Here is a 10546-nt window from a genome sequence, read left to right as displayed (position 1 = left end):
CTCAATTATAGGCTAGTTACACACACACACACACACATATCATATAAACAAAATTGCCACAAAAACACCTAAGAAAAAAACTGAATATGAAAAATTTAAGTTATAAATAAAGAGAAATTTTATTTAAGAAAAATAATGGAGTACCAACAGAAATAATGATAATGCTAAATTAAAATTTTGTTTTTATACTATAAAAATGATAAACATATACCAAGACTAAATTTTGGTATTCCAGAAATAGAACCAAACATAGTTTATGATAAAGTCAAACCAGTGAGGGAAGGATTACTCACCTCCCCCATCTGATTTACTCTGTGCTCATTCATATTAGGCTTCACTTTGTTTTTTTCATTTACCCACTTTGTCATATGTCGTGGTCACTGTTTTTAAAACTAATGCTCTAACATGGATTTAAATTCCCTTAGCAATAAACTCAATGTACATATTTTTTATTTTATCACTTCATTAAAGCGTTAATGTTTTCTACTGCAGAGAGGCTGAGGCAATTAGGAAAGAGAATTGGACTAACCTTAGGCTGAGGAGCGGGCCTCACCTCTGAAAGGTGGGATGATGGGGCAAACAGTTTAAATGCTCTGCTCTGTGGCTTTGCATTTGGTTCCTATGCTGTAATCAAATTATATCATGACCTATTTTGCTACATGTCACAGTTCTAATAGGAGGTTGGTCAGGGGATTAGGTACTCTGGAACCATGCTGGAAAATGAAACCTACAGATGGTACATATTTATTTTTGCTTCTACAATGTCTAAGCCAACTATTTGGAAGGTTTCCTTCTCCTTGGGCATTATTTCTAGAACTCAGAACATTTACTTAGAAAAATCCTTATTTTTGTTTTGAGGATGGTTTGTCATTAAATTAAGCTCATGTGCACATAGTAAATTTTGTATGAAATCTCATTATGCAATCTCATGTTAACTTATTCACTAATTATATAATAAAATTGCTGGAATAATTATCCAACTCATATTTAATTAATGCTTAATTAAAGATATAGCTTAAGTAATTGTGGCATATTGCAGTACTAGTGAACCAGAAAGTTATAATAAACAGTACCATGACAGAAAATTACTAGGTATAGCAGTTTAGTTTTATGGCTTTTAGCTGAATTTATAGACAGATTACATCATTTTCAGATGGTTTTTTGTTTTGATATTAACCTTTCTAAATGAGGTTTTTCCGTAAGTATAGTATATTCAGAAAGGTGGCTTTCATCAACAGACTAAAACAGGTATCAACATGCCCTTTGGGTTTTTTTCATGAATTCAATTTTTAGATCTAATATCAATAGTGGTTTAGAAATAAATTGAGAGGAAGATTGACTAATGTCATAAATTGAATAATTGCAGGGACTTAGGTTTAGGGGCCTCAGGAGGCATTGTGACTTACTGAATTACAACTTAAAGCAGAATTCAACAGTTCCTTCTTTTGTATTTTCCTGCCAATCAAAAATATGTCTAGTAGTCTACACTGTAGCCTAGAGTAAAATATATGTCTGTGCTTCTCATGTGACTGTTTCCTCATTTTTTAATCACCCTTGGGCCCATATACCATGCGGTAACAAAAAAGTAAAATATTAAGCTAAATTGTGACAAAAGCTTAATGTTTTAGCTTTATCCAGCTCATTGTCTTCTTCTCTTTTAACTTTTTTGAAAGATTTATTTACTTGAGGGGCAGCCCGAGTGGCTCAGCAGTTTAGCACTGCCTTGAGCCCAGGGCGTGAACCTGGAGTCCTGGGATCGAGTCCTGCATCAGGCTCCCTGCATGGAGCCTGCTTCTCCCTCTGCCTGTGTCTCTGCCTCTCTCTCTCTCTCTCTCTCTCTTTCTGTGTCTCTCATGAATAAATAAATAAAATCTTAAAAAAAAAAGATTTATTTGAGAGAGTGCAATGTTGGGGAGGGGCAGATGGAGAGGGAGAGAATCTCAAGCAGACTCCCCATTGAGTGTGGAGCTGAAGCAGGGATCTTGATCTCATGACCCTGAGATTATGACCTGAGCCAAAATCGAGTCAGATGTTTAACCAACTTTAGCCACCCAGGCGCCCCTGCCATATTTTATTTTTATTACAATTTACATAAGCAAACATTCTTTAAGAAAATAAGTGAATCAATAATTAACAACAACAACAAAAGAAAATCAAGTATTTTAGCTGAATTACAAATTAGGCCTTATATAATTCTTCATAAAGAAAACTACTATTGATAAAGTTGATCCAAAATATCAGAGACTTAAATACCTTTCTTAAAGCATCAATTTAACATATGAACTTCAGGAAGGACCAAATTCTTCTGCACTAGGAGGGCTGTCTCCCTAGGAAACCTTCCAGGAATGAGGGGAAAATGACCTCATCAAGAAGTAGCTGGCACTGAACTACTCAGTGTGTGTTCCTACTCCATCCCCTTCTACTTGATGAGGCATGAACAAATATGTCAAAGGAACAGAAGAGTCCCAGGATAGAAGATATTTAGAAAAGTAAGGTTCTTGTATCTTACTGTGTAACTCCACGCATAGATGATTTTCAATGTTAATTTTGATTTACATGAAGTATGACTGTGTCTGACGAAATGAAAAGCTGATGAAGGTGTACATTAGTATACATTGAGCAAGCTGCATATGGCTGCTATGGGAGCCATAGCATCCTTTTTATAAGGACTTCTTGGCAACTCTTTCACCTAATTAGCACAGCACTTTACAGTTGTATTCACTGCCATAATGTTCACTGTAAACTTCCTTCATTATCCCTTTATCCCCTTGGCTTTTTTTCCCCCAAGGAATAAATTATGTTTACTGAAATACCTAGGGTTCAGTAGATGATACACATACAGCCTAATGGTCCTGAGGAGCTAGGATTGGTCTATATGTTGAAAGTGGAAGTACAAATACAAAAAGGGCAAAAAGGTGGGGAATCATTTGACATAACAGGTTTCTTAGAGTTTATTGGACCTTTCTAGATATTTTGCAAAGAGATGGGTTGAGAAGTTTATCAAGGCCACCAAGACCTGAGCCTTGAGAGGTCTTCTATTTCTTGGGTATTTCAGAACTATTCTGACCATCCAGAGTTTCTCATAAGTAGGAGTCACAAACTGAAATCCAGGGTTACTGCTATGTTTTATTTGTTCGTGTGTGTGTGTGTGTGTGTGTTTAATTGAAACTTTTATTGAGATTATTGTAGACTTAAGAGGAAGTGTAAAGAATAATGCAGAGAGATGCATTGTATCTTTTACCAGGTTCTCCCCAATGGTGATGTTTTATAAAACTAATTAGAATGGTATCACGACCAGGATAATGGAATTGATACAGCCTACTACTCTTAGTCATATTCTACAATTTACCTTGTACTCGTGTGAGGGTGTATATTCTCTATAGTTTTATTACATGTGTAAATTCATGTATCTACTACCACAAGGATCCTGACATCCCCCTCTCTCAATACTCTGTCCCCTTCAAACTCCTGACAACTACTAACCCAGTCACTTCTAAAACTGTTATGTTTCAAAATTGTTGCTTCAAAGATGTTATGTAAATAAAATGATACAGTATGTTACTTTAGGAGATTGTTTCTTTTCCTCTGCTTAACCTATTTCCCTGGAGATTCATCCAGTTGTTGCCTCAGCCACTAATCATTAGGAGGGCTTGCATAGATCCTTCTTGTGGGCTGGACTATGTTTCCTCCAGGATTCTAGGTCCAGAAGAGGAATGGGCCTTCTTGGGCAGCCTTCTAGGGGTTGAATGGGGGTCAGAAAGACTGAATTTGAGTGCCTTCTTCTGTTGAGTGGAAGAAATCACACATCTGACCACTGTGTTGTTCCTCTAGTCTTGAAGTCCTAAACCAGTTAGAGTTCTCCTTTACCAGATTGCAGACCTTTCTTTTGGTTGCCTTTGCATTATTTCTAGGTTTTATAGTTGCACCCTAGGGAAGGAACAGGGAGAAATGGATCTACCTCATCTTGTCTAGAGCAGAAGTCTAGGTGGTGGCACACATTTTCCTACTTATCCACTGGGCCTCCAAGTATACACTTTCTCTCTTTGTTCTTGGATTTCTCATATTTACCTCTTATGTGTTTGTAATTTTTGATAGAAACTTAGTATCCATCCTGGTTCTCAGGCCTCTATTGGAACTTGAATATAAGGGTTGGGATGCCTTTACCTATAAAGAATACCTAACTAACTAAAATAGACTTAAACAATGAAGAAAATATAAGAAGGCTTATATTTTGGAGGTAAGGGATTAGATTTGGCTGATTCAATGAGACTCCAGCTTAGAATCTCAGAGATTTTCTTGGTGTTTTGTTTTGCTTAGTTTTTGTTTTTGTTTTGTTTTGTTTTGTTTTTTTCAGGATAGCTGTTGTAGCCTCAAGCATTATATCCTCTATGACCAACTCCAAAGTTAGGATGTCACAGTGCCTGTTTTCTGTCTTTAAAGGAAAACTTACTTGAAGCCTTGAAATGAAATGTCTCTTCTCATTCATTGGTAGGGATAGGTCACATGTGAGCTTGCTACCAACAGGATTGGAATTACTATAATCATCTTGGTATAATTAGCATTCACTTCTGTGGTTTGAGAAGGATCTCCTAAAGCACATTGAATTTCAGGACAATACAATAGTTTCATTTGGAAGGAAATAGATAGTAGTGGTTAGGCTATACTAGACTTATTACTTATTTTAATCTTATAGCCTGATCTGATCTTTGAAATATAGAGATATTTGGTAGAGATAGGGTAGAAATTATGACTAAGCAGGATAGGATGCAGAGATAAACTGATTCAGCTATAGAATTGGTCCCTAAGTGGAGAGTCGGGGAGAAAAAAAAATTGGTCCCTAAGTTATAAAATTCTGTTTATGAGAAAGGAACTGGATCTAGGTCTGATGGTCAGTGTCGCAAGTCAAGGTTTCTTGACTAATACAACTAATAATCGGTTTATCAGGATAGTAGGATAGCCTAGGAAAATGGGAAGAATGACTCAGTGGTCAAACAGGGAACCAGATGTATAGAACTCATGGAAGGCTCTAGGTGATTAGGAGAGGCTGCTAATAGGATTGCTTCAGTCTAACATGGATTCGTTTGAAAACTGGTTAGGTCTAAGTTACAGACATAAGACATCAATGATGCTTGCCGGAAGAAAAAGGCAAGGAAAAGTCTGGTCATCAAGGATTATTTGCCATTCTAAACCTAAGTAACTTAGCAATGAACTTTTTAAATCTGGAAGATTTATATTATTCAGAAATATTTCAAGTCTTTATTTGAATTTTCTTAGAACACTGATTCAATTCAATAGCAGCAAATTACTGAAAACTAGATTCACTTAGCAAAGCATTGTTTGATATTCTTTAGAAGATAATCCAATAACTAGATTAGAGCACTGATACTGGGATAGGAAATAAAATTAATTAGTTGGATTATTAAATATTAATGCTTGCATTAACTAAAAAATAGTGCCAGGTCTTATTCAGGTACCCATGGTACAAGTTTCTATTCCTAAGAGAGTCTACTTATAATTGAATTCCAAGGAACCAGCAGATATCCTGGCATATAAGTGATGCTCAAAACCCTTTTATGCATAAATGAATATGTAAATAAAATACTGCACGATAATGCTATATTAAAAATATGAAGGGAGAGTTAGGCAAGTGAGGATACTTGGAAGGTTAATTGTCCTCTCCATGGAAATGCAAGGCAGGTAAGGGAAAGCCTCAGAAGGAGTGGTATTTGAACTGAAACTTGGAGAATGAGCAAGATTTTTCTAAGTGGAAAAATATATAAAGGTGTGAGCTTACATTAGAGTCTCAGGAAATGATGATAAATGTACAAGTAACAGAAATCTACAGTAGTGATTGGTTTGGGTGATGGTTAGAGATGACCTTGGAAAAGTAGGATAGAGTAATTTGGGGAAGACTTGAATATAACCTTTTAAAAGGTTTACACTTGGGGATCCCCGGCTGGCTCAATGGTTTAGCGCTGCCCTTGGGTCAAGGTGTGATCCTGGAGACCCCAGTCAAGTCCAAAGTCAGGCTTCCTGCATGGAGCCTGCTTCTACCTCTGCCCCCCTCTTTCTCTCTCTGTGTGTGTCTGTCATGAATAAATAAATAAAATATTTTTTTTTAAAAAAAGGTTTACACTTTATTTTAGAGGCAATGGAAAAACATTAATTACATTTAAGTGTATAAACTGCCATGATCACATATGATTCATAGAAAGGAGACCCTGGCACTATTGAAGAGGATTAGTTGGAAACAACCATGAGTCAGGGGTTAAGTCAACAGGCATTTGTAGTAATCCAAATGAAGAATGCTGAGAGCCAGGGTTAGGGTATGACCTTGAGGGTGACAAGGCATTTTATGGGCATTGAGAGATATTTTAGAAGTAGAATTAATGCAACTTGATGATTGATTTGGGTATTCATGTTGATAATGGAGATGCGGAATCAATTTTTACTTCATGGTTTTGGTTTGAAGAATTGAGTGGATAGTACTGTGGTTAGCTAATGAAGGGAAAATATTTTTAGGGAGAGGTTTGAGATGAGTTCTAGCTCACTGGAAATGCTAGGACAGGCAGGACACCCTGATATATAAGACAAACATTAAAATAGGGCATGAATAGGGGTGAATAGTTTTTTTTTTTTTAAATAGATTTTTGTTGAAGTATAACATTCACAAGTCATAAGGGCTCAGAACAAGGGATACTCACAAAAGTCACTTATATGGACCATTACCCAGGTAAGGAATAGAACACAAGCAGCACCTGCAAATTAATAAATAAGCTATGACAGACTGGCAATCAACAAAGTATCAGTCCTAAAACAAAAAGATGAAATCTTGACCAAAGGAAAAAACATGTGATCTCATCCTATGAAACAACTAGGTTTTCATTTTTTAACCCCCTCAAATATTTGAGAACTATATTTGACCTGGTTTGAATTAAATGTAGACTTTATGATATACAGCCTGGAAGGCAACTCAAAGAGATAAGTAGTTAACATCCACAATAGCTGAACCTGAGCTACAAGAGGCCCCTGTGACCATGATAGGGAAGGATGCCATACATACCAAGGAGCTGAGGACAGAGAGAACAAATAGGTTTTCAGATAAATTAAATAGTGCTTCTCAAATTGAAAGTCATTAGCGTAGAAGCTCTGAATTATACGTATTGATTTTCTGCTTCTTACTTGGGCAATAACTATAGCTAATATTTATTGACCCCTTCCTATGTGCTGGGGATGGTTCTATGGTCTTTATAGGTATTAAATAATTTAAGCCTTACTATTATTATCAGATGAGGTGCCTGAAGCAAAGAGCTGCTGTGTAATTTCCCTGAAGTCACAGCTAAGAAGTTATGGAACTGGGCTTTGCACATGGGCACTTGGATGCAGAACTAGTGCTGAGTGTTTCCTACACTGAGGCTAAACTCTGTGGAGTAAACTGTGGGGTAAGAAGCAGTGGCAACCTGTGTCATTGGTGATGGATTTTAATGCTCTCCAGCCTTTGCTAATTTTATGGCATAAACGGCAAAGGTTCTGAAGGAGCACCTTAATCAAGAGACAGTATAATGGTATGTAAACATAAGAATATTTAAGCTCTACTTATTCATACATTTTATATTCATTTATTGAACATTTAGTACAAGTCAGATAATGTGTTTGCTCAGAATTCTGCCTTTTCGAAGCCTTAGAGAAGCAAGTATAACAGCAAATGATTACAGTGTGATAAAGGGTCTTATTATAATAGGGTTGATGGAAGCTTGGAACAGGAAGTGTTGCTTCCTGCCTGGAAGTTGAGCAGCTGTCTATGGAGAAAATATTTGAATTGCCTCTTAAAAGATGAGTACTCATTTGCCAGATAAAGTAGGGGAAGACTTCCTTTGAATACCAAAGGCACCATGCATGGTGAGAGAAACTGGAGGGATCAAAAAGAGTTGGAGAGGCAGGCAAACACCCAATGAAACAGGTAAATCAGCAGCTTGGTTTTCCTTGATCAGTAGCTTTCAAACTTTTCTGACCCTGACAATAGGAAATTCTAAATAAACTGCAATTAAACATCTTTTTAATTGTAATTAAAACAAGTCACCTGAAACAAGACTTGAATTAATAAAGTATGTCCTTCCTGAAACAAGACTTGCAATTAATGAAGTATGTCCTTCCTTATTCTTCTTCATTTTTCCTATTACCTTTCCTTTATTTATTTATTTTTTTGTCTTCCAGTGTTTTCTATACTTCTTTGGGGGGAAAAATAGTTTGAGATCCACTCAATGGTTTGACCTGGCAGGAGTTCACTGCATCTAGTGAAAAGAATATTTGATATGACCTATTATACTTACCTTTTAGAAAAATTATTTGACTTCAGTGTAGGGATTGGAGCAAGATCCTAATATGGTAAACAGAATAAAAGTCCAGAGCCCAGTTAGGAATTATTAAAAAAACTAGGCAGGAAATAGTGAGGACTTAGACTGAGTAATTAGAAGAATTGCCATGGGGCACCTGGGTGGCCATCTCATATCTCAGTTGGATACGCATCCAACTCTTGATTTTGGTTCAGGTCATGATCTCATGGGTCCTGGGATGGAGCCAGACATCAAGGATGTACAAAGAGCTCCTCAGGCTCCCTGCTAAGTGCAGGGTCTGCTTTTCTTCCTTTGCCCCTCCTCCCACTCATGTGTCCCATAGGCTCGCTCACACTCTCTCTCTAAAATAAATCAACCTTAAAAAAAAAAAAAGAATTGCCATTATAATTTTAAGAGAAACAGCCTTAGACTCAGAGTTTAGATATGGGGTGTGGGAGGGAAGAAGGAATCCAGAAATAGCCATGGGAGAATTTATATTCTATATATACTTTAATATTAAACTTTGTAAAAACCTAACAAATTGTTTCAGCTTCAGAGCACTCCTTGCTGAAATATAACAAAAGGATTCATCCATTACACATCAAATTTTCTTTTATCTGGGATCCTGATTAAATACTCCTGCTCAAAGGAATGTTCCTTTCTCCTTTTATGATCTAATGACAGGCTTTTAATTTTTCCTCAAGCACTTCAAAGAATTTCCTATCTAGTAGGTCATCTACAAAATTCCATTAGGGAATAATCTGGAAATAATAAAATGTCTGACCCCTATAAAATTTTACATGGGAAGAAATGAGAAAATAAGTCTCTGACCTTAATGTACTGTAAAGATTTAAAAAAAAAAAAGTTTGGATGGCTTAGGGAAGAAGTGGGTTTGCTATTTAATGAGAACATAGGGTAGGATACATTACTGCCTGGAAGCAGTTACTATTGTGGTAGTGTGATGAATCAGATGGGTTATCCCCATGGGATCAACTTACAGGGCCCTGGGGGTCCTCACTGGATTGGTGACTGCTCCAAGCCAACAGCAATTCTTTTAAAGGAGGAGAATCAGTAATATAGAATTCTTTCCCTCATTTTTGCTTCATTTCCCAACCCCTTATATCATTTCATTATCTTCTTTTGCCTTTTTAAAGGAGTTAAGATAAGAGTCACATAACATCATTCACAATCTTAACTTTTAAGTGTGTTAATTCAGGTGGTCTTTAGTATCTTCGGTATCATGCAACCCTTCACTAATTCCAGAATGTTTTCTTCAATATTAATTAAGCAGTCACACCACATTCCCTATCCACTCCAGCTCTGGCAACTAGTATTCTACTTTCTGTCTCTGGATTTGCCTATTTGAGGCATTTCATATATATTGAATCATACAATGTGTGGCCTTTAGCGTTGGCTTCTTTCACTTAGCATTTTCAAGGTTCACCCATATTGTAAGCATGTATCGGTACCTCATTCCTTTTAAGGCTGAATGATAATCTACAATATGGATAGAAAATATATCGTTCATCCCTTCATTTGTTGATGGGCACTTGGGTTGTTTCTACTTCTTGATTTTTGGATTGCTCATACCAACATTATTTATATGTAAGCATTTGTATGGCCATGTGTTTTTAATTTTCTTGGGTATATACCCAGGAGAAGAATTGCTGAGATTAAATAGGAATACTATGTGTAGCTCTTTGAGGAAACCCCAAACTCTTTTCCACAGTGGCCATACCATTTTGTATCCTCATCAGCAATGTGTGATGTTTTCTAATTTCTCTCTTTATCAATACTTGTTTATATATTTTTTAAATATTTGAAAATCACATTACCTTTTGTAACATTATTATCAACCCTATATTCACGTCATAGTCTCCTATGCCTTTTTTCATTCCCTCATTTTCCATCTGGCGAGGTTGACCTGTGATTATTTGTGTTAAAAGCCATTGTGACCATTTCTTTTATTGGTAGGAGAAAATCATCACTATTTTATTTTTTTTTCATATGCTAATGGGGGGGATGGCTTCTCTATTGCTTCATAACAAATAACCCAAAACCTAGCAGTTTGAAACTATAAACATTATCTACTGTTTCTGTGAGTCAAGAATTGATAGGTAACTGAGATGGGTCCTGTGCTCAGGGTCTGCAACAGGACTGTAATCGAGGTATGGGCTAGAGCTGTGGTCTTCACTCCTGCTTACTGGAGTAGG

Source organism: Nyctereutes procyonoides, unplaced genomic scaffold, assembly GCF_905146905.1.
Source record: "Nyctereutes procyonoides isolate TBG_1078 unplaced genomic scaffold, NYPRO_anot_genome, whole genome shotgun sequence".
Classification (NCBI taxonomy): Eukaryota; Metazoa; Chordata; class Mammalia; order Carnivora; family Canidae; genus Nyctereutes; species Nyctereutes procyonoides.
The sequence above is the reverse complement of the archived record's forward strand: the minus strand, read 5'-3'. Positions refer to the sequence as shown.